Source organism: Serinus canaria, chromosome 1A (genome assembly GCF_022539315.1).
Source record: "Serinus canaria isolate serCan28SL12 chromosome 1A, serCan2020, whole genome shotgun sequence".
NCBI classification, from domain to species: Eukaryota; Metazoa; Chordata; class Aves; order Passeriformes; family Fringillidae; genus Serinus; species Serinus canaria.
In genome coordinates this window covers 43,503,190-43,527,976 of record NC_066314.1, presented here as the reverse complement: position 1 = coordinate 43,527,976, position 24,787 = coordinate 43,503,190, and the positions used below count along the sequence as shown (strand labels likewise).

Genomic DNA, 24,787 nt, shown 5'->3' with positions numbered 1-24,787 from the left:
AGCCTATCATGTCCTGTACCCTAGCTTCTCTGAGTACAAGTAGACCAAGCTGCTACAAGCTCTGCATCTGCAGTTGTGATCAGTCCCATTTGTTCTCGTACATTCTTGTACATTCTGGTTTAGATTTTGAACAGCTGTTGGACTCTGAATCCAAAGCTTCCAGAAAGCCATGAGGTACCTGATGACTTCAGTGGGCTCTAAAGCTGCTCTCAAATCCTAACTTCACTGCTTCTAAATAATTAGATGAATTTACTTGGATATGGATAAAGCAGTAAGATCTCCATGCAAGGTACAACATATGAGTATGCTTCTGCTTTACCTGTTCTGAGAGTAACTGCCTCCTCTCAGATTAAGGGATGCTGTTTTATGCCAAAGTTAGTCTGTGATGGAACACTGTAGTACAATATTGTACTTTGTATAGATGGATAGAGTACACACTCTGTGTAGATATATAATCACAGCAAGACCTTGGCTACTCAAAGACCTTCAGAAATGAAACAGAGTAGTTTGTTCTGCCATCTCTAATGTGGTTGCAGAGTAGGCCCTTACAAGGGACAAGGGCTCATGGTGTTTTCTAGGCAGGCTCCTTGTGGACCTTCAGGAGACAGCTCTCTGCATCAGCTTTTCTGTGAACACTGCAGCTGGCAGACAGGTAGATCTGTGTAAGCTTTAACATGCTTAAAGGGAGAAATAAAGTGCAGATCTGCATGTAGGCTGCCAGAAGACACCAGTGCCTTCAGCTGGCCAGGAGTTTTTTCTAAGACTTTGGGGGCTTTGAAATGAAGCTGGAATGCTGGGAAACTCTTGGAGCAGGCAGTTTTACCTGTATCAGCTGTGGTCAGTTCAGACAGGTGCTGCATTTTGACTTAGAGAAAAATTCACTTCCTCAAGCTCTTGCCAAGTGTGTAGCTCATCTGGGCTCACCATGTTGCTTACATACACTTGCTAGACCTGTTTTTAAGGACAGATGACAATATTCAGAGATGTGAATATAGGTTTTATTTGAAATTGCTATGAGCTTGTAAATTCATGATTTTTTGAACTTTATGAAAATAACAAAATCCCATTTATTTGACACAACAATAAGGTTGCAGAGACTGAGAAACCTGTGCCTTGTGTTTATAAAGAGACCAGAAACTAACCAGATTCACTGTAACCATCCCCTTTTCAGAAGACCTAGAGCATGGGTGAACTGTAACTGTACAGCTTTGCTCTTGAAACTGAAAAAATTAGCAAATGTTTATTATTTTTCAAAATATTGTCCAGTAGCACAGAATAAAACAGTAGTTCTTATGGGAAAATACAATGCCATTCTCTAGATTTAGCAGTGGAATTTTTTTATGTATTTAGCACAATTGTAGCTGTGGTCTCTTCAGATCCATGCTGAGACCTCCAATATCAAGGCTGTGTGACTAAGGAGTTCAGATGCATTTCCTTAACCAGCAGCAAGAGGCATTGAGTTTTTAGCCCATTTCTGTGTTTCTTCCAGTGTTTAGTGAAAGTCTGGGCCCTGGATTTTGTCTGATACTCAGATCTCAGGTACTGAAGGCCATACCCAGGCTCTGCCACCTGCTGATCCTGCGTTGCTCAGCCAGCTAGGGAGAAAATTGAGCTGTGTGGGTGTTTGTGCTGACACCACTGGCCCTGGGCACAGAGTATCATGCACTCACCATGCCTGCCACATGCCTCCAGTGCCTGCCCAACTGCCCAGCTTGGTCCTTCAGCATGGGGCATCCCTGTGCCAAAGTGCATGTGGCAAATTAATTTTCAATGGGCTTCTTCACTCACACAATGTCGCACCCCCATGTCCAAGAGGGAGGTGCTTGAGTGAACATCAGCTGCCTGAGGCAGCAAGAGGATGCCAGTGTGGACCCAAGAAGACTCCAAAGTCTGCCTTTGGGAGGTATAACGAACTTCATCTTGCATGCAATCTCACCAGCCACAAGTCTGCTTCATCAGAAGAAACACGTTCCCCAGGTCTTGTCTTTATACCCCAAAGAGGGGCTGGTGGTCTGCAATCACCACAGCCCTCAGTCCACAGAGCCTCCTAAGGGCCTTCCAGGACATCAAGGGAGGGGGGGGCATTGCAGTTCTCTGAGAATCATTTGCCCTTCCTCTCCTGCAAAAAAGAATGCCACTTAATGGACTCTGCAAGACATTTGGCATATTTTAATGCAAAAACAGTCTGCAGAAATAGAAGATCTGTTTACATTTAGCTAATGTTAAAACTGGGTATTTCAGTTTCACTTTGATGATGCAAAATTACAGGACTGAAGGTATGACAGAATAAATCTCCAAAAACCATCCAGTTCAAAGATCTATTGTATATTGAACATTTTACATCTTGTGAAAGATTTGTTGCTTATGATTGTTTCTGAACTGGTCTCTCCAAGCTGTAGATCTAATCTCACTTTAAGAGCATAAGAGTAAATGATTCTTTTTATCTACTCTTGCAGTTCAAAAAGGGATGCTTCACAGATGCTCTTTGATCTGATTTCAAGGTCTGCCACAATGCAGAATTATTTTCTTCCTATATTTGCTGAGGACTCATGAGAGTTTTTTCAGCTATTGTTGCTTCATTTGAACAAAATAACAACACAACCTTGAGGTCCAGCATTCTTTTCTGGAAACTATTCAAAGTCCATTAAGTTATTAAATAAATCAGCACCTAGTAGCAGATTGCTTAGGATATGTATGGATGCAATATGATTCAGTAATAAACAACTTGGCAATGTGTGTATTGCCAGATATTTTCTCCTGTGCTACAGGACGGCAGAGCCAGCTCAACATCTGAGGCTTTTGATTGTTTGAGTTACAGCTGGGCAGTGATTTTAGTTTTCTATCGTTCACAATGTTTCTGCATGATCTGGAAAGAGGAGGCTCCTGCTGAATCAAGTTCCTATTGTGTTATAACATTGGCAGGTCATAAGAAGTCATCCTGTTGTGGTGGTACAGTGCCTGTTTGGGTGCTGCTAGTTACCTACCAGCTGGCTTGAAGTGAAGGGGTTGATATATCTCCTTGTTTACCATTGATAATGAAGTGTTTAAGGTCATCAGAAAGTAAAGAGCTAGAAAAGGGCAAAAAGGTGTCAAAGATTTGTCCCTTCCCCTCCAGTTTTCCTCTGGCTGAAGAATTTCACTGTGGGAAGCAGCAGTGACCAGTCTGTCTGGGAAGAAGTGATTGCTGGGCTTGCTTCACAAGGTGGATCTGATAGCTGAGAGCACCATGAGCTGAGCTCACCTGTACCCCAAACTATCTCTGTGACCTACAAGGCACTCGTGTAGTTTCACTGTCTCTCTTCCCCCACAGCAGGAAAAAAACAACTTTTGTCCTTGGAGGAGGGCTGGGAGGCTACCCTCATTAGTGTTAGGAAAGACCCATGAAATACAAATCAAAATACCATTTCTTGTCTTTCACATTAGAATAACTCACAGTCAGAATTTCCTTCTAAAGAGAACAGCAGTTTATTTAAAGATGTGGTTCACTGTGATGTTCTTACCATGTTTTTAAAAGGACTTGCTTGTTCCTGTTGAGATATTTCTCAGAGTGGTTTGGTGAACAAGAAAGAGGAAGCTCTGAAAGCAGCTGTATAAAAATTGCCATCAAAGGCACAAAATAATTTGAAAACCAGACAGGCTCTGCTACTCTTTGTTAGCACCTTGTATAGTAATAAACCTAATTGCTACAACTGTGGCAAATAAAACTATGATACTTGTGTGCCTCTAACACAATATTTCTTTCCCAAATGGTGTCTGAGAGGAGCTGAAGCATTTTATTTCTCTGTACTATACAACTTAAATAGCCCTTTTTTAATAGCAAAGGTGATAGCTTCCATTCATGTATTTAACTGGGGACTGTTTATTTGGTTTGTTATATCAAATGATGTAGAAGTAAGAGCTCAAACCCCTGAAGAGACAGCACAGTATTCAACACAAAAATATAGGAAGAAAATAAAGTATGTACCTCAGCATGATTTTTTATACCAGAAAAAATATTATTTCCATTTACAGGCACAAGAACTAGTTTTATGTTATGCAACATTATCAGTCCACAACAATGGGCAAATGCTAACATATGGCTGGGGGAAAGAGAAGGGGAGGGGGATGTTGCAGTGGACTGTCATCCTTCCTCATGACAACAGGAGTGCACATCAGCTCAAGTTATTGCTGAGGGTTGGTGCTGCCTGTGATTATCTGCTGCCAGTTTACTTTAGATTTTGTCCTTCATGGAATAAAACATAAAGTTAAGTTAATCAAATATTTAGAAATATAAAGTGGACAGATTTTCTTCCAAGAGATAAAGCAGACTTGGTGGCCCTATCACATCTATGTGAATAAAACATTCACCGATTTTTTGATCTGAAAATCCAAGGTATAATTGCTTTTCTAGTCACCTTGTTTTGTTTTATTTTAATTAACATTAAAGTTTTAAGCAATAATGTATGATTTTGTTGAGAAGACTTTGAATTTTTTGTTTTGCTAGGAATTTAGAAAATACTTGGTTTTGCTTTGTAAATTCTCGTGGGAGGTGGAAGAAATGAAAAATATTGATAAATTTTTCACTTACCAAGGCCATCAAATGCTACAACAGTGATTATTCATATTATTATCTTGTTCAAACTGTAAAAGCTGATACAGGAACAAATTTTAGAGAATTTTGTGACAGGTGTTTTGTCTCAGTGTCTTTCAGTATCAGTGGCCAGAGCTGGATGTTTTGAAAATCATGCCTGGGTTTCTGAAGAGCCTTTGCATGACAGCATTAGGCAGAAACCATCTGAGAAAGTCAAGATGCACCATATCCCTGAGGTGAGCGTGTCAGCTGCATCACTTTGTTTTCAGCTCTTCACATTGTGTCAGCGGTTTCACTTCCTTTAGGTGAGCACTTTTCAGAAGGTACTGCCTTTCTTATGCAAGTGAATCAATTAAGCCTAATTTTAAATGAGCATCCAAAGTGATATTTCATCTTCAAAGGTAGAGCTCTGGTCTTCCATCAGTGCTTTAACCACAGGCCTGAAGCTTTAGAGCAGCTCCTCCCTTTCCTGCAGAAATCAAGGGAAAAAGGTTTCCTTTAGAAAAATGCCGTATCAAAATGCTCCTGGTTACTGCAGTTTTTGTGTTGTGACCACTGTGTGCACACTGATAGGAGAGTTCATAAATAGCTTTTGTGGTATTGTTAATCTTAGTGTGGCCAAACATGCTGCAGTGGAAATGCTGTAATTGCAGAGGGGAAGGAAAGAGTGTTGCCTTATCTGGTGTGCAACACATGCAGGCAAGCCCTTAGCTGTTTTTCCCTTGTAATTTACATATCTCCTGAGTGTTGAGAGTCACACGATTTCAGTCTTCAATTCTAATTAAGGTGAAGGAAAGAAAGAATGGGATGAACAGCACCATCAAGTCTCTCAGCAAAAGACTGTATAACATAAGGTAACATTTTCTTCTTGCTGACAGCCAGAAAATAAAAGATATCAGGAAAGGTCTGAATAGAATGTATTGTCTTCTTAAGTAAATTCTCTAAGCATTTTAAATGATTGAAGCTAAAAAAATTAGTTCACCTGAAGCCTTTCTTTTATCTAAAACCATTTTGAACACCTTACTTTTGAGCTGTATAATTCCATTTTACAAGAATAGAGCTTTCAAATCATTAGTGCTAAGATGTATTTCCTGATGTCTTACTGTCTTGTCTTTTGTTTCCTTACAAAACATATGGAATCCTGTCCTGAGGCACAGAAAGAAGGTTGTTTGATTTAAATTTCATGTTCTTTAACTAGTTAACTTGCCCTCTTGCCTTGTCTGCCTTTTGGTAATTGCTCCCAGAGTCTTGGTATAAATTCCACAAATACCTCAGAAAATAGTAAGAAAGGACCACTGTGAGAGGCTGGTCATGATACAGGGTAGTATCAATTACAGGAATGTTTCTGTATCACTGGAGATAAAGCTATATGACTGTATACTTTTAAGCCACTTTGATCCAGGGTTATGTGGGTAAAAATACAGCTCATGAAACTGGTTGTTTTAAGCTGAACCCATTAAACTTGTATATATGTATAAGCTCCAAGACATGTGCAGAGGATATTCTGAACAGGCAGATATGTCAGCAGACCACACTCACCTTAAGGACTAAATACCTCATTCCTTTGCCTTCTGTAGGCTAGGTTTTTTTCACGTCTACATGTAGTGAGTGACAGTGTTTCATACTGAATTTACCCAGAGCAACACAGTCCAGACTTTGATAAAGTCCTTAGGCTGACTTAGGCAGTCTAGATGTGTTATCCTGCTTGTTGTGGAACATTTTTTCTGTTTTTATACAAGCAGGTATTGATCTAGACAAACTAGAACCCATCAAATGAGAGTGTTTTAAGTACCTTTGTACCATAGGGGCTGAAAGGGGGAAAGTATTTTTTTTCAGTGCATCCAAATTGAATTGTCAGGTCTTGAAGAAATCCCAGATTCTACTGATAAATAGCCAGCACCTTCATCACCCTTCATCTCCTCTGCATCAACAAACACAACAACCCTTTTCTGGGTGCCAGGTAATGTTGCTGTAAAGGAAGCTGAAGGAGTGAAGGGTGCTCGCTGTCGTCTCTCTGAACTACAACCAGGTGGCAGTGTGCCTCAGGACATTGCTGATGCAGCTGGATCTAGCTGGCCATTAGCTGTCTGTTCTCTAGGACATCGTGGGGATATGTATATTCTGCATCTGCTGCTGAAAAAGCACCCGTAGGCACTCAGGAGTCATGAGAAGAGATGCTATTGATTATCTGTCTGTGGCAGAATAATGGCCATACCAGGACATGTTGTAAGTCTCTTGCTGTGGCACTCAGTATCAGATACTAGACCACTAGATACTAGATACTAGACCAGAAATTTAAGCATCAGGCTGTACAGGTGTGTATATGCAGGTACAGATAGGTACATATGGAAGGGGTCACTGCTGCTGTAGCCCTCATCAGTGTTGTTAGGAGAGTGTCCTGAGCCAAAACCTACATCCAAGCTGCTATTTTTACTTGCTGTTGATTCTCACAGCCTCCTAAAAGGAGGTTTCCTCATTTTAGCCCCTTTATACTTCCGTCCTCCAGGCCATCACTGCCAAAATGTACCACAGTTAAACTGGGACAGCTTTTAACCACAGGCAGCTGGGGCAGTTGTTAGAGGCAAGAGATCAAAGTGGATGAGGGAGAAAAGTTTGTTAAATTGGGTGCTAAATCTGTTGTTTTGTCTGCACTAAATTAGACCAGCAGGAATCCTAATGTTGCATGTTCCCTGACTGCTGGGAAGAACTGATTTAAATGCCACTGAGGACCCCTCACATAGATCTCAGTGTCTGAGATCTCAGAGCATCTTCTCAGTGTCACATCACATTTGTTCCTCTCATCCATTGCTCACTTTTCCCTCTTGCTTACCTCTGCTCATAGAGGAGCTTTTTCCATATCCTCAGTTGAAGTCCTGTGTGTGGTTCTGCACGTACCAGCAAGGACACACCAAGCATGAGGACTTCTGTCTCTGTGTGGAAAGATCTCAGGGTAGGAATGGGCATGTTTGTACCTCTGTGTGTGCAGACCATGAGCATAGCCCAGTACTCCATGGGAAAGGAGAGGAGGAGATCATGTTGCTTTCTTAACAGCACGTGCTGTCTCACATGCATGGCACATGGGTTGCTCTGGCACCCCAGCTGCCTCAAGACGCAGCCACCAATGTAGCACAGCAATCGTCAAGAACTGCTTTGGCTTCATTGTGGGCACAGATTACTGGGGTGAGATATCCCATAGACCTGAGAACAAAAGATGATCACAGCCCCCAAAAGGGCTTTTTCATCCTTCTTTCTCAGCTTCCTTGCACCTTGGAATTGTCTTCCCTAGCTCCTGAAAATTCATTTATTTTCAGAAGTGTGCCTGAGGCATCTGGTCTGCTGCCCTTCACATGCAGTTGCACTTGGCAATGCTGAGTGCAAGTGAGAGGCTTAGAACTGGCTCTTTATTAGTGTCTTGTACATACTATGACAGATGAAAGTCTAGAAGCTACCTGAGGCTGACACCCAGGTGTATAAACACTCGAGGTGAGAAGTACAGAAATGTCTGCACCCTTCCTGAAGAGATATCTTCACCTGTGTTTTTTAGAGATTAAAGTAGTCAGCTGTTTTTTGTACTCAGATTGACTTTGCTTGGCTACATGTAGGCCCAGAAATGTAGCTCTTGAGAAGACTGGGGAAAAATAATAATATGAAAACAAGATAAAAAGGGGGAAATCGGCATGATTTTAAGAATTGTAAATTGGGGTGCAAATATGCCTTTTATCTTTTAGAGACGACACTCTTTTCATATTCTTTTGGAATAAATTTTGGTTGGTTTTTTGTTGTTGTTTGTTTGTTGGTATATGAGCTTTTGCTGTTTATTGCATCTACGGGATCCTGATTTACAGCTGTGTGGGAAAGTAACAGTAACTCTTAGTTAAAGCAAGATTTCTGTCTGTGGTATCTGTTTTTGCCTTCACTTCTTCTCAGGGTCAAAACATCTTTCCACTGGAACTACATTCTTGTGTTAGTTTCCAACCTAGTTCTGTCCTTGAAATGAATTTGGCTATTCTTTTGCAATCAATACAAAAACTTATTTCTTCTGTTATTTTTGTTGAGATTGCTGTATTTATTTTTCCCCTAGGACAGCACATGGACAGACACAAACTTCTCTAAAGTACCCTTGGAATGAAACAAGCTTTAGCTGATGACTCAGTCACACAGCTTTTTCTGATATTTCTAAAGATCTTTCTCCTTAGGAAGGGGTTCTGTGGGTTCAGAAGTAATGATTGCAGAATTGGATTCAGGCTTGAATTTCTTGCAAGGTTATAAAAGGATTATTAACAGTTGCTTCTGCTAGTTGTAAATTCTGTCACAGACGTTTGGGATCTGCCCATAAAAGTGAAAATGTCCTTTGCTATAGTTATCTGAGGGAGACAGCCCTGGCTGGGAAAAAGGTGAGGTGGGAGCAAATGGTTGGGTTCATGTTTACCTGAATATTTCAGTAGTTTGCTCTAAACGGATGCAAAGCAGAATTAAAGCTGTCCCTCACTCCTCTGGGAAGCTCAGATGGCAAAATTGCTGCTTAACTGTTCTCAAGAGAGGTGTTTGGTTGGTGAGTATTGATTCACTATGGAGCGTTTGTCTTGAATTTTGATTTGTATCTGGCCCACTAGGAAAAAGAATTGCCTTTGTCATTGGTAGATGATAAGAATATGCAACCCTTGACTGAAACAAATATCTGTGACCTGTTTGGGAAGATGGGAGAAATCAATCTCTAGGTGACAAGTCCTGTGTTTGGTAGCCCCAGAATGTATTTCACTGCTTGAAACCGCTTGCATAACAGCAGGGAGTAGACTCCAGCTCTGAGGTTTAAAGTGTTTACTCTGTGAAAATCCTCTGAGTTCAATTTTCTTCAGATATTTATGATCCAGTGAAAATTAAATTGTGGTAGAAGGTTTATGAAGCATGAACATATACATAAGAGAATGTACACAGTTGGATATTCACATCTGCACATTTTCCATTAAAATCCTGACTGCCTTCTTGGGGGGAAAAATAATTAGCTCAGAATTACACAACTGAATTTAGTGACTTGAAGTAATTAGGACAGTGTATGTGGCTTGTGAAGGGGCCACAAGGGTGACTTTTTGTATAAAATCATAGCTTCTAACTTATTAAAAGATGAAGTGTAGAAAGTTCCTCCCTTGTTTTAATGATCTGCTGGGACTAGGGACTAAAGCAACTTGTGGAACTGGAACTACAACTACTGCTCTGCAGTATGACAGTGGTTCAAAAAGAACTTTAGAAGTAATATTATGAGTCTATCAACTTACCAGCTACTTTGGAGATTGTGTACAGCTGTGAAAGAGGGGGCACACTGCTCTGCAGTGGCTTGCATAGAATGGGGTAAGAAGGGGCTAAGAACATATGGTTCAATTTTCAGCAGTGTTTGTGTACTTTTTCACAGAGAGAAAATAATTTAATCCTTTGTGGCAGTAGGTCCTTTTGGAAATACAGAAGTCTATATTAAGCCTACCTTCTGTCCTTTTCCACTTGTGGGGTAATGAGTGGTGGTTATCTATAGTAACATCTGGGGATGCTGCAGTTTAGAAAGATTTACCAAGTTTTACTAAAAGTGTGTTGAGTGGTGGATGCTTTGTTGTTGTTGTTTTGTTTTGTTTTTTAGTACTGTGTGGAAGATGTTGTATATACAATACATAGAATGGTAGCAGAAGATAAACTGGCCTGGAGACATAGAAATGCTAATTTGGGGCTAAATTGCTAGCATATACTTTGTAGTAGACAAAAATTGTAGAGAGGTAATTTCCTGGCATTCAAGCATATATCTGAGAACACCTGTTATTATAATTCCAGCTTTATGTTCCAAGTGAATAGAACTCAATAAATATTACATTTTGTTCTAATTTTCTGTATACAGACTTCAGTTTTAATTTACATAAACTATATGCCATGGAGTGTTTTTCTGCCTCGTCTGCTTGTTGTTCTGTATATTTTCATGTACATAGCAACACCTTGAGTGGCTTTGCTATTTCTCTGAGGCATGCTGTATAAGGGGATGTATTTCCCAGATTTGTTCTCCCTGTGTCAGTTGTTTTACTCTGTGAAGAAATCCAGCAAACCTAAAGCAGGATATTATGTTTCATGTTAAAGATTATGACAGTCAGGTGACAAACATACAGAGCCTGTTTGTTCCATGCTTGGTCATATTTGTGTCTTTGGTCAAAAAATCAAAATATCATAAAATATTTTATGGGGTCAAAATACCATTTGTTCAGCCCATTCTATGCTTCTGAATGCCTCAGTATAGCAATCTGTGTAGTGCTGTCACAGGCTGGGAGCCCAAGTTAAGGCATATCGCGATTTACATGTGGTACAGATGGATAAAAATATTTGAAATTTTGTACTGCTACGTTTTCCCCCTTTCCTGCTGTTTCTGGTTGTTTGTGAATTGTACTTTCTTAATGTTTCAAGTAATCCTTATTAATGCAAATATTAACAAGTTTAATAGCAACCAAATGAAATATGATTTTAAAACTGGATTTTAGTTTCTACATTCACATCATAATTTTGCATTTGTAACAGGGAGGAGTAAAATACTGATTTGTTAGCTGTGTGAAAAAGAACTTTTGTTTATCATGTGTTTTAAAAATGGGCATAATTAAATCATTGCTAACCAAGAAAACAAATTATAAGTGCTTTCACTAAAGTATTTAATTTGCAGTGTTCATTTGCAAAAACCCAGGGGATAATGGGGATTGATCCTGTGATGGGTGCATAATTTGATGCTTCTGGTGCATGCAGCACTTTCATCCTAATGACTTTCAAATGATGGAAAAAATGAGTTGTATTCATCTGCCATCGCCTGAGAATCTTGCTTGCATGTATCAAATGCTGCAATCAGTTGAGAGGACTGATGGAAACTGACAGCACATAATCTCAGTGAATCTGTGCACTCCCAGCAGGTTATTACTGGGTTTCTTTCAACACCTGTAGATTTTGCACTTTGATTTTCCTATTTTGTAGTCTTTCAAACTCTCCCTCCCAAACCTGGGTCCTCCTATGCAGGCACAGACTGGTCTGTGATTGATGTCTTGCAGTTTTGAGAGGGAGAGTTGCAGAATGGCTCTCACAGACAGAGAAAAGATCCAAAATGGAGGGAGATTCTTTGGTCATGTAGCTACCATGCCACACCATGCCATACCATGCCCCATGACTGTGCATGATTTGATTAATGCAGAGGAGAGCTAGGGAGAAAAGGGGTGAGAAGCCTTGTGGTCACCTCCTTTCTCCTGTATCCTATGGAGCAAATATTCAGCCTGTAGCCATAAAATCAGAAATTAATTAATTTTGTCCAGTTGATCAGAAGTTTACTGCTGACAACTCCATATTAAATATGCTGGGTTGTGATGAAGATTGAAATCCTTTTCTTTGGCCTCCATGGCAAACTGAAGGAGAGATGGTGTGTGCTTGTCCTCCAGCCCAGGCCTGTTGACAACTAAGGACTTGGAGATGGGGATGCCTTTGTAAGTACAGTCCATTCTCAAGGCTAAAATGATTCTGCTTCTCTTGTAAGGCAGCAGTATCTGAATCAAATAGAAAAGGGCTCCTGAGCCAGGAGATATCTTGTATGACATGTATTCAGACAGAAATTGCTGTGACCTCTGGGTTACCTTTGCTTATGTAAGGCAGGGGATGGGATGGCAGAGCAGGAGGAGAGAGACTGCTGCCAGCCCCAGGGAGCAGTGTGGGCAGGGCATACTCTGCTTGCTTCCAGTAAATTAAAAAACTTCCTGAAAAAGTGCAGATTGGCCTTAGCTTCTTACTGATGTTGACATGAGATTGTATCTGGTCATCATAGCATTTATGCTGTCTGGTCAGAGACAAACTTATCTTCTTCAGACATTTCTATAGCATTCCCTCAGCCTGAGGAACTGAGATTCCTGAACTCACACTCCAACTCATTTCCTCTGAAGATATAGTGTTTCTAAGCACTTAATGAGCTGAAACATTGATATGTGTAGTATCACACAGTAGGAAAATATTATGGGTATTTGCTGAATCTTCTAAGTTTTTGACTTAAGTCCAACAAGCATGGGCCCCTGTGAATTTCCATGCTGCTTCAAGACATCTGTTACTTTTAAATTTTGGGGTAGTTTTGTATGTTTGGTTCATATTAACATAAAAGGAAAAGACATGCTTTTACTTCTCTTGGAGCTCTTGGGTGCTAGAGTTGCCCATGAGCACATTTAGACTCCAGGACTCATAGGTGCCAGGAGTTCTTCAGCTAGGAGGGAGTCTCTTCTGCCACTGGCTTTTTTTGCTCTGTCTCTCTAAGTATGACACTCTTGCCTCTCCTTTTCCTTCTTAATGGATTTTTTTATCCCTGTCACTTTGTAATGTTACTGAACCACTGCTGTGCCTCTCTGTCCTTTCTGTATCAATCAAGTCATGTGGAACAGAGCAAATGCCTTGAAGGTCACAGCCTCCCCTTTGTTCTGCCTATATATTGAAATAAAGGGTGCCAACAAGAAGGAAACTAGCTGTGCCCCCTTTTTTAGGGGGTGATCTGAACCCTGCACCTCAGTTCTAATTCTGATGCTGGCTGTCCCATTTATAACTTTCATTTCCCCACAAGAACAGTGCTGTGTGGTTGTTAAAGGAACTGGGATTTCTATAAAACAAAATTTCCCATGGAAATTTTGTTTTATAGAAATAAATATGGAATATGGAAATTCTCATCTGTGATGCAGGATGAGTAATGTGACTGGAAATCATGTGGAAGTTATAGCATGGGAGGAATCCTGAGCAGTGGCAGAGAACTGAAGCATGAAAATCCAAAACTAAATGCAACAACCCATTATTTCTCTCATTACATTTAATAGTCAGGGTTCTTTTTTGTTCACCCTGCTGTAGTGTTTTCAGAGAAGTGTGCAGACTTGGTGCAGTACTCTTTCAGAAGCATCAATATCTACAGGTGAAACAAATGTCTGTAGGTTCCAAGGTGAAGTTTGTTTTAGAGTCATTGTTTGTCTGTCTCTTGTTTTTCCAACAGCATGACACAGATGTATTTCTGATACTGTCTAATCTCCACATCTACCCATTTTCCATGTTGCATTTGTGCAGCTGATACAGTATGCACATACAGTATGTTCATATGGTATTATCACCTTATTTCAAGCCCATTTCAGTAAATTTAGACTTCTAAATCTGTCTTCCCATTTACTTGCAGTCCCTTCCAGATGCTGTCTGTACTGTGCATAGAAAATGCATGTTCTCTGTCTCAGTGTGTCAGTCGAGCCCTAAGTGAGTACCACACAATACAGCCTTTCTGTTTGGCAGCAAACCTCTGAGAAGGACGTTCTGGTTTTCTGTTGTGAAAGAGCATAAAAAAAGCTGTGTATTCATTTAAGATGTAGAGCATCTCCTACTTCTGTCTTAGAGGAAGTCCTTTTATCCTGGCATAGAAGGAAGAGTGGCGCAATCTGTCTCTGATAAATCCACATTAGTTCTTTCCTAACACTCTATGACCTCCTGGGTGTTTGCAAAGAGAGAGCCTACTTTCTCTCCTGTTTCCATGTTTCCTGTGAGCTGAAGTTCAACAGGGTCAGGAAATCTCAGATCAGTCAGCATTATTTGTTGCTCTCACAAAGACAGAAAATCTTCTGCTGAATGGAAGTTCCCACACAGAGTTTGTCTCTTATGTGGCATTAACTATCATCTATTTAATTTCTATTTTCACAGCATTTTTATAGACACTGTGTTGCCTGTCTATACTTTAGATGGAAAATTTCTGTCAAACTTTCTTTCAATAATCACTGCCGAATGTACAGTCCTTTATTTAGAGAATTACTATGATAGTGGAAATTGTGGTAGTCTACTTTCTGAAATAGTGGGAGTTAGAGAGCAGAGTCCTGTCTCTGACGCAGAAGCATTGATCTGCCTGTAGCTTTACTACTGGGAGACTGAAATACATCAGCCCAAATTCACTCTAAAGAATTTGAAGCTTTGAAATGACAACTCATTTCTCTTTGCACAGAATATAGAGAGTGTCTGGGATAGATATTTAGGTGTCACAGATCAAGAAAACAAGTCAGCTGGATGAACTTAGCCAACAGGGAGCAAGTAAATGCACTTTGAATTTAATTATTTACTGCATGAATTGATGCAGTCACTTAACCTCCAGCAAAAAACATGGGGACTTCACTAAAAGTGGAATGGCTGAGAAAGACTCCTTTTGGTTACAATTGTGATACCCAGAATCCTGAGATTAAAAGACATGTTGAAGAGACAACTAATTTAGGTTGTGATACAAATTGCACTAAAATTAATGCATGGACTGCAACCTCAAGAGAGCTGAACTGAGCTCTGAGATAGAAGAATTCACTAAACACAGAATCAGAGAATATCCTGAGTTGGAAGGGACCCACAAGGATCATCAAGTCCAACTCCTGGCCACATGAGCATGCCCAGGAGTTACACCATGTGTCCAAACCCATCTTGAGCTCTGTCAGGCTGGTGCTGTGATCACTTCCCTGGGAAGCCCGTGCCAATGCCCAACCACCCTCTAGGTGACAAATGTTTTTCTAATATCCAACCTAAACCTCCCCTGACTCAGCCTCAGGCCATTCTCTTGAATCCTGTCACTGATCACCACAGAGAAGAGACCAGTTCCTCCTGGAACAGCCCTTCCAGTTCCCTTCTCAAGGAAAGCCACATACTGCAGTGAGGTCTCCCTTTAGTCTCCTCTTCGCCAGGCTGAGCAGAACAAGTGACCTCAGACGCTTCTCATACGTCCTCCCCTCAAGGCCTTCACCATTGCCCTCCTTTGGATGCTCTCTAGTAGTTTAATCAGAGGACACTACACAATATTTTTCTTGCTGTTTAAAAATTTTATTTAGTTAAAAAAATTTAAGTCTTTTTCTTAAATAAAAAAATCTTCCTATGGCTGGTCTGATTACAGCAGAGGAGGAGTTAATGAAAGCTTTGTCTGTTCTCATCTTTCCTCCAAATTTTCAGTTTAAGATTTTTTCTATATCTGAACCTGACCAAATATAATGTCTTTTGATCTTTACCTTCATTATTTTTCACATAAATATCTTGTTCAATTTCACCTTGCTAGTTTTGGGGGAGAGAAGAGTCACAGAATCGGAGGAGCTGATGCCTCTGTGTCCCCCTCCTGCTCAAAGCAGTTCTTCTTAGAGCAGGTGGCTTGGGCAGACCAATGTTGAGTTTTGAGTATCTCCAAGGATGGAAGTTCCATGATCTTTCTGGGAGTCCTGTCCCATTGCCTGGCCAAAACAGATCTGTTGAGCAGATGACATCCAAAACAGCTCTGAAAGCACTGTCATCTCAGTGGATGGATAAGTATCCTGGGTTTTCTCCAGGAACAAGCAGGATTTCATAATTCTAGAGAGACCTTATGTGCAAAAGATACTCCATCCTACCTAGGGGATTTTTTGATAGCCCCTCAGTTAGGATTCAACTGGTATGTACACAAAGTGGTCTTGTTGGAGTTTTTCAAACAGGGAGAAACAGTGGTCAAGCTGAGACTAGGTTATCTCCCATCCAGTTTTCTAGCTAGATTTCTTTGTTGGCTACAACAGAGCCTGCTATTAAGGAGCTTGCTATTGCTCCTTTGGATCAGTAAAGAAGATTCCACCAGATCTTTTGGTGGACATGGAGCTATCTGAGCTGACTGCTGAGTTCTTTACCTTGAACCAGTCACAGTGTCACTTCTGTGAGTGTGTTTGATACTGATTTGGTGGAAAGCCAGTCTGTGTGCAGGCAGGAGGGGAACATCACATCCTGTAGCCTTCCTGCAAATGTTTGGGACTGAAAACTGCCATGGGACTGGCCTCCATCCCTGCTGACCTGCAAAAATCAGTTTGAGGAGACCAGAAAAGCCCAGAGGAATGGTAAGGTCTAGGACTAGAATTAATGGTGACTCTCTTTTTTGCTGATCCCCTAGGGCTTGCTTCTTACAAGATTTGCCCTCCTGATTTCTTGAGGCTGGGCACACTTTGCAGAGATGGGATGACAGGTAGCTGCCTCCTCCCTTCCTTGCAGCTCACACTTGGAGGGATGGAGGCTGCTTTTTTTCTCTTGGAGCCTCCTGTAGATGTGTCAGTAAACCATGTGCATTGTGTTACGAGAAATACTAAACGCCGCAACTTTCTTAAAAGATTAAATATTTTCCCCTTGGTAAGAATTGTATGAATATTAACTAAAATATTAGTTCAACAAGTTGCATGTATTACTAGGAGCATGCACTCGCAGGGATGCTCATTACACTGCTGGTTTTAGAAGGTCTTGTTTATGAAATGGTAGAAGTTGCTTCTTGTATTTAAATACCATTTCTATTTTCTTAGTCTCTGGGATAATATTAGTATTGAGACCCATAAACCACAGGAAAAAAAAATTAAAAGCACACAATCTAATATCTCTTGGTTGTTTTTTTAAAGCAAGGTTTTTAATCCTGGGATATTCTTAGTTTTTAAAAATAGTGAAAATCTGTTTTGACAAGACTTGCTCTGCAGCCTTGGACTTTCTATAGCCATTAAAACAATCCTCAGTTTTGGTCTTAAAACTTGAATGTTAATGCTGCTAATTAACTTTTGGCATGGTAAAATGGCAAGATTATTAAAATGTTTTTTAGTTTTGTGTCCCTGTGTTGACTGATTGGATTGTTTCAATGGCATTAGGCTACTTATTTATAGCAAGAGTATGAGCAATGCACTATAAGCAGGGGAAGTTATTCATGGCTGCTTAGCCAGAAGTTCAAATGTTAATTTTTGTTAGTGTTTAAATTGAATGAAAGCATAATTTTGTTCAATTCTTCAGTATTCCAAAGAAATCGATTACACAAGAGCAATTGAGGCAACAACCTTAATCTCTCCTTTTATTACACAAGTTGACAGGGCCTGTATTAGCCTGCAGTCTTGACTTGTTTATGAATGTTGTACATTGCTTTGCAGTCACTTAATAAAATTAAATTTCCTGAACTGGAGAGAAACTGTTCAATTATTTTTAGAATAAGAGCCCAGATATCCACAGCATGGAGATAACTCATAATTTATAAAAAAATATCCTCAGTTGAAGGATATATTTTGCAAAAGATCCCCTAATGGAGATAGTATTTAATCTTTCTATTGTCTCTGGATTTTACGTACATGACTGAGTTAATGATGCAACACACACACACCATTACCACCCTTGCCCTCTTAAACACCCTATGCATTAAAAACCCAATACTTCCTGACAGGAAAAAAAAATTAGGAGCAATCCTTTTCTACTACCAGAGATCTTTCTTATAGACTGATGTTCTTCCTGCACCAGAACTCAATAAAAGAACTTTTTTTTTTTTTTTTTTAAGTCTAGTTCAAGTACTTGACCATTTGTATTGATTTTTACCTTGAGAACTGTGTGTAAAACTTGGAATCAGCTAGGGAATTTGTTCTGTTGGGTCATTCTGTCTTGATTTAATAGCTGTGGAGCTCTTCTAGCCTCTGTGACTGGAGCCTGCAAAATCTCCAGGGCCTTTGTACAGTCTTCATGACTATGGTCTTTATTAGAAATGGTATTTGGCTGCTCAACAGCCCGTGACTGAGATAAGAGTGGAGTGTCAGCCCCTGTAGTATCATTTTGGTTTTGTATCTCCTATTTCTACCCTAGCAGCCAGGGTAATGGTCATGCCTGGAACTTTTCTAGTCCCTGCAGTTTTCTGCCCTTCCAGGTTCAAAGTATATTTTAGATCTGGCTTCAAGCCCAGAGGGTATAAGACTGAAGGACTACTCTTGGGTTTTTCAGTGACTGCATTTAGGACACTGATTTAGTGATTCTGGTTTGCTAGATATATGGGGATATTGCTTCATATTAGAAGTTAAAGATAGGTTTTAAGTTTGGGTGGGTTTTTTTGAGTTAGATTTCTTAAGGTTGCCTACTGGTAATAGGTGGACATGCAGATCTAAGTTCTATACAAGTAAACTGAAGAAGACTGTGATGCTATCATTGATGATCCATGCTTTGGTATTAACTGGCAGTTGTCTCAAGTGTTTAAGAGAGTGTTCTGCAATGTTAATGTGCACCTGACAGAAAACAGTGCAGAGAATATATTTACAGGACAAACAGCTAAAATTATTTCTAAAAGGGGGAATTTAATAAAGTGGAAAACATATTGAAAGTACTGGTGAGCTAAGCACTACTGGTATGTTTTAGCTGTCCCTCAAATTTTCCTCATTATGATTTGGTGTGGGTTTGTGATCAGAATACCAAACAGTGCCCTCAGAAAGCAGATCAAAAATCTGTAAATCTGCTTTTAAAGCATGAGAAAGGTACAACAAAATCATCCTCGTTTGCTGTATCTGTAATAAATAATAAAACTGAAATGGGGCAGGATGATAAAAGGACTAAATGAGTGTTCTTAATGAATGCCTGTGTATAGACTTAAAAGTAATTTGGTGGAAAGAGAAATGTTCAGAGGTTTACTTTGGCTGCTATCTTGCAGTTCAGACTGGCTGATGAATACAATAGTCTTCCTGGCCTTAATATTCATTAATTCAAATTATGTCAGTCATTATCTGTTCTTTTTACTCCTCTTTTTTTAGAAGAGGTGCTAGTGTATTTGATCAGTTCTTAGTGAGGTGGCTCCATTTGATTTCTCAGTATAATTGCAGTTTGTGCACACCCGCAAGTAGCAATTTTGAGTTTTGCTTTTTATTGTTTCTTGTTCCAGTAAATCAGTCATAGAAGAAAATGTGGCGTCATCTGAGGGGAAGATCTAAGTAGCCTGCTGGGCTCTCTTCAAATCAGATATCTAGCAGACTGGCCTGGAAAAAACAACACCATCTGGATATGGAAAGAACCCTTAAGATGTTTTTGCATCACAGAAGGTTATTGACAGGGTAAATGTACAGCAGTAAAAACCTGCCAGAAATCTGTGAGCTGGTGCATGTGCTTTCCAGCAGCAGTGGGTGTTAAAACTTCCTGCACTAACAGCCTGCAGCTGTACTTTAATTAGCTCCCCGTGAATTTCTGCTCTCACTGAAGTTCAATTCCTAGATGTTAGGACTACTTGGGGGAAAAAACCCCCTTGTTTGATTTATTATTTTCAGTTCCCTGGTATGGATCTCTCCCAAAAGGTTTTCATTGTCAATAGATGAAACATAGTGTTTTATCCAATCTAAACTAGTGATAGCTTAGCCATCTAAAAAGATCAGCTGTTTTAACTAAAACTGTTCTTAAGGCCAAAAGACTGAAACTTCTGCTCATGACGTTTGTTACCAGATTTTCCCTCGCAGATGTTAAAACCTTTTCTAAGGAATAAGCCTTTGGAGCGTTGTATTTCTCCACCAACCTAGCAGAAGCACAGATGATACTTTAGGTTAGCATGGCAAAGGTGGTGAGTGTCACATTTAGTCTGATTACTTATTCAGTATGGGTAGCTATTACTTACATGAAGATGCTTGGGAACGGGCTTTGGAATAAAGGGCAACTAGAATAATGTCTGCTTTTAGCTAAAACCAGCTGCCTCATCAAGTCCATTCCTGTGATCAGTGCTTGTTACTCATTTTAAGGTATAAATCAGTATTTTAGGCCCAGTACAGCTAGTGGGACTGTTTTTTCAGAAGCTCTTTCTCCAGGCCTGGAGGAAAAAATTTATCTCATCCCTCCAATTGGAGGAAAAATTATATTGCATCCTTCTATTCACCTGCACTCTCTCAGCACACTTCAACAACTGTCTTGGATTTGGTGAGCTGTAAAGGATGCTCTCAGTGTGTTCTCTTGAGCAGTATTCTTTCCATGAGCTGACCCAATCTAAATCAAAATGTGGTGAAAGTGAAGTTGAGAGAAAAATGGCTTGAAAGCCAGCCTGTGCTGTAATCACTCCGTGAACCTTTCCCCTCTCATTTGAGTTCATTATCCTAACCTGAGGAAGCTTAAAATCAGACTGAGTGCAGATGTTATCAAATACGACTCTGCACTCTGTATTCAGAGCTCTGTGCCGCCTCCTGACTCTGCTCCATTTTTAGTTTTGCAATAATGTAGCACTCGCATGATTTATTACACAAAACATTCTGGCAGCAGAAAGGATCAAGAGTAGGTGGAGCCATTATAGCTGTTTTCTAATTCCTTTTGAATGTTAGAGAGTATTAAAAAAAAAAAAAAGATTTTTTTATGTGTGCTCCAGGGTTTCCATTTTGTGTTGAAAAAAGAGTGGATTATCTAATAGCTAGTTGACCATCCCTAAACAAGGTAAGATCCAAATGCTGGAAATCAAAAGCAAGAACTCCCAGTAACCTCAGGAGGGTCAGGGGGTTTAACTCCCTTAAGAGTGACTATAAAAGAGACTTCTCTGGAGGGCAGCCTGGACATTTCCCTTACCAGCCTGTGCCTGTTGCTGTGAGAGCAGAGGTGGTGCTGGAGGAAAACAGGCACTCCCTCCTGCATCTCCTCCTGGTGTGTGACTCCCACAGCTGACTCGTCTGGATCTACCAGGATTGTGGTGTGAGGAAGGAGGAGGTAGGTGGGGACAAACTTGTACCTTTTTAAGAAGCCTCTGCAGGCTGCAGTGAATAAATGACAGCTGAACATGGGAGCATGGGAAGTACTAGCAGCTGTCAAAAACCTCTTGTTCAAGCACAGCATTGTTTTTTCCCAGTCAAGAAGACAACTAGTGTTGGATGATGCAATGGGCCACTTGGCATGAGAACAGGGATCAATCATAGCCCTAATCCATATCTGTGGGTTAGGTAGTGGGACCTAGGAGAGGGAAGTGTCACCATCTTAAATATCCTCAGCAAGGAGATAGCACTGCAGTCCCTCTCCTGCTTCATGCCCTCTTGTGTTGGGTTTGGTGGCTTCTTGAGGAGACCATTTATCACACCAATGAGCTGTGTACAGTACTAGGGCCAAACATGGCAGAGGGACCTGACAAAAGCAGGGTGCAAGGCAGGATGAGCCTTGCACTCAGTGCAGTGAGCAAGTGCTGTGTCATGGTTCAGCTCCTGTATCCCACAGCACCTCTCAGATGTAGCTAATGCAGAGACCAGGAATGAACCGGCTGTGAATAATAGATTTAGAATATTTTGGGAAAATAGCACTATAAAAAAATCAAAAAAGATGAGCTGGTGGTTGCACTGCTTCAGTAAAGCTTGCTCTGCAGTGCAGAAGCAATGAAGATTGCATTACTCTTTTGTTTGATCAAAAAGTGCATTAATAAAATTATTTGGTTTATTCTTTTGCTCATTCTGCTAGCCTGAGAACAAGACATGGGAGAGCTTTAGGCATTTCCAATCTGCAAGCACTCTTGTCTGTTCAGCTTTAAGCTTGATTGTGTGTGACTGTGTAGGGAGGAGGAACAAAGGCTTTCTTTTTCTTTTGTTTGCCTTAGTAACCTTGCAATGAAAAGTCAAACCAGTTGACATATTTTTATAGGATTTTAATGTAGTTTATAAAGAAAAAGTACATAACTGGAAAAGAGCAAACCTAGGTTTTCCTTGCAGTTTCTGGTTTTTGCAGAGTCTCCAGCCTGTTCAGTGATATTCAGCTATTAAAATTCATCCTAGAAACATTGCCCACATATCTTTGGTCAGAAAAAGCAGCCTTCAGAAACACTGTAAACACCTCAAGCCCTCCTTCACCTTCTGCCCATCCTAGACAGACAGGGTGCGTGCATGCTCATGCAGTGCAAGAGGCTTTGCACTCATGAAAGAGGAGGAATCAGCTAGTTTTGAGGAAGGCTCTCAGGCTATCTTTAGCAGTCAGACAACTGCTGGGTTGCACTTATAGCAATAGAAACAACCTTCTTGTCTGACTTCAGTGTTGTTGAGGTCCTTGCTGCTCAGCCTATGCTTTCATGTCTCTCCAGGGATAACTCCTACAGCTGCTACAGGAAGCAGAAACCACGTACCTGTCCATATTAATGGTACCTACTTAACCCTTCTCACCTTGCTGGGAGAAATTTGTCACTCTGGGTTGCTTAAGGAACATTCTTGGCTTCCTGAGTAAAACGTAACTGTATTTAGATAGTGCTGTTATTTGCTTTTCCACCCAGGACTAGGTGGTCAGCTATGGTGGCAGTCTATGAATGAAGGTGTTTTCCAGGTGCTCAAGCACTGTAGCTTGAATTAGGTCTTCTGTTGTCTTCACTTCCACAACAGCAAGCTGTGCCGTGCATATGCCTAAACAAGTAGTAGTCAGCCTGCAGAGGTGACTGTTAACGTAGGATGGAGTATTTGTATCCTAAATGTCAAGAGTTTGGCAGTAATAACTACCAGTGATTAATTAGATGACATGAGCTGTATGTGATAATATCAGTATTTACTGGAATTGTACTTTTGAAGTTTATGAAAGATCAGAAAATAATCAGTATTTTCATCGTTCTTGTTTGCAGCTCTTACTGTAACCACCACTGTAGTCATGTCATTCAGTGTTAAGTAGTCATGCAAAGAGGAGGGAGTTGGACTTGATGATCCTTTTGGGTCTCTTCCAACTTGATATTCTGTGATTTTACATAACTTACAGGTGTCCTTTGTTTTGGAAAAACAGGGAAAGACTTGTATTTGCAGTGTTCCAAATATATTTATCATGTTCCTCACCCATCTCTTGTTTTGCAGCAGATAGTTTTAGTTTTCATTGGTCAAGTTAGCAGTTGGTTCAGCTTATGACTTAAATATCATATGCTTGTGAAAAGCTGACCAGGAGATCACTTTCACTGTTGCTGACTCAAATGCCCACATACAGAATTCAGTGGTATAAATGAGTCGTATAAATTTATGAACAGTCTTTGTCTGTTTTAGAGAGTATTAATTTTAAAGCAAATTAAATTACTAAAAGTGGTCATCTTCCTTTCTTTAAAAGTATGGTTTTATTTTCTGATATAATAGCCACTTACTCTATACTGTAAGTGTATTTTTATTGTATTGACTGTAAGAGAAGGTAACAGATTTTTTCAAAATAAGACTTTCTTCTGGACTTAGTGACTCTTTAGATTCTGAATAGCAGTTGGAAATGCAATAGCCTGCCTTTTCAATGGTGCAGTTCTTTTGCAAAACAGAAGACATGACCTGAAAGTGGAAGAAGTTTTATTTCTCATAATTATCCCCTGACTGTGTGGTCATCTGTAACAAATATATCTTGTGGCTAGGGGAAGGCTTATTTTTGTAAAGCAAACTTAATTAGGAATAGGAAGAGTTTGCGTGAGCAGCATATGCACAGAGAGGACAGAAAAGAGCTGACATTATATGGGTAAGAGTTGGGAAAACTGAATTTGGAAACCATACCAGAAGTAGAAAACAAACAGACAAGCACAATAAATTTTTTTTAAATGTATTTTTCGTAATGGGTTTTTTTGTTGTTGTTGTTTGTTGTTTTGGTTTCTTTAATGTGCTAAGCAGCACAGTGTTGGGAGTTGGGCAACCCAGTGGGAATTCCTGCTCTACTGTGGTGTATTTTGGGACTGACTGCCTGGCCCAGGGTACTCCTTGCCTAACTACAGGTATCTGAATCTTAAACAGGGACAGCCCAGCTCAGTCACATAATAGCCAATGGCAGTCAAAGGATTTTAAATATACAAAAGCCACCATGTAGTGATGTAAATAAGACAATTTACAATTTGTTTTAAAAAAGATTATTTATAGTCTTTAAATGATGTAGAAAAACGCACACAAGATAGCTCAAAAGATGAGGTAAAGGGGATGTGTATGACTGGTTTTCTTCTGGGACTGCAGGATATTTTTCTTATTTTTGGTATCTGAGCATCAGGCTCCAGCTCATTGTTGAAAACCTCAGGCACCTCAGGGTACTTTGAAAGAAGGCCTCCTGCTAATGCTTTAACTGTGCCCTCTCTTCTCTGCTCCATGGTGGGATCCCCAGGGAACATTTCCTCCCTGTTAGATATTGCTGTCATTAGTCACTGTGGATATCTTAGCAAAATCGATGTTGCTCCAGGCAGTCTGGGGCTGTCAGTGTCTGTACAGGTTGGAATCTGGTGGGATCTGTCCCTGAAATACAGTGCAGTGCTGTACTTGGGAGCACACAGGTAGAGAGGCCCAAAGACAGATCCTAGACAAACTCATTTTTGTTGGTTCATCTATCCTCTTTAATAAACTGGGGTATTTGATGACTGTTGTTTGTTGAGCACACTGTGATGGTATTTTGCACTTTTTCCTACACTTTCATTTCTTCAAATGCAGCTCTCCTATGGTACCACACAAGACAGTGTCCTGACAGGACCAGGTGATCCTGTCAGAAGACTGC

The 24,787-nt window shown here is 40.3% G+C and overlaps 1 protein-coding gene across 2 annotated transcripts in view; it reads left to right on the top strand.

Annotated features, from left to right (window-relative positions):
• Positions 1-24,787, top strand: part of TMCC3 (transmembrane and coiled-coil domain family 3) — a 135,304-nt gene that overhangs the window by 22,406 nt on the left and 88,111 nt on the right. The window contains exon 1 of one of the 2 annotated variants that reach the window (XM_018910102.3): positions 5,332-5,424. The exons of the other annotated variant lie outside the window; for it this stretch is intronic. The gene's annotated coding sequence lies outside the window, so the exon portion shown is untranslated. Of the gene's footprint in view, positions 1-5,331; positions 5,425-24,787 lie in introns of those variants that run through there. 2 annotated transcript variants of the gene reach the window in all.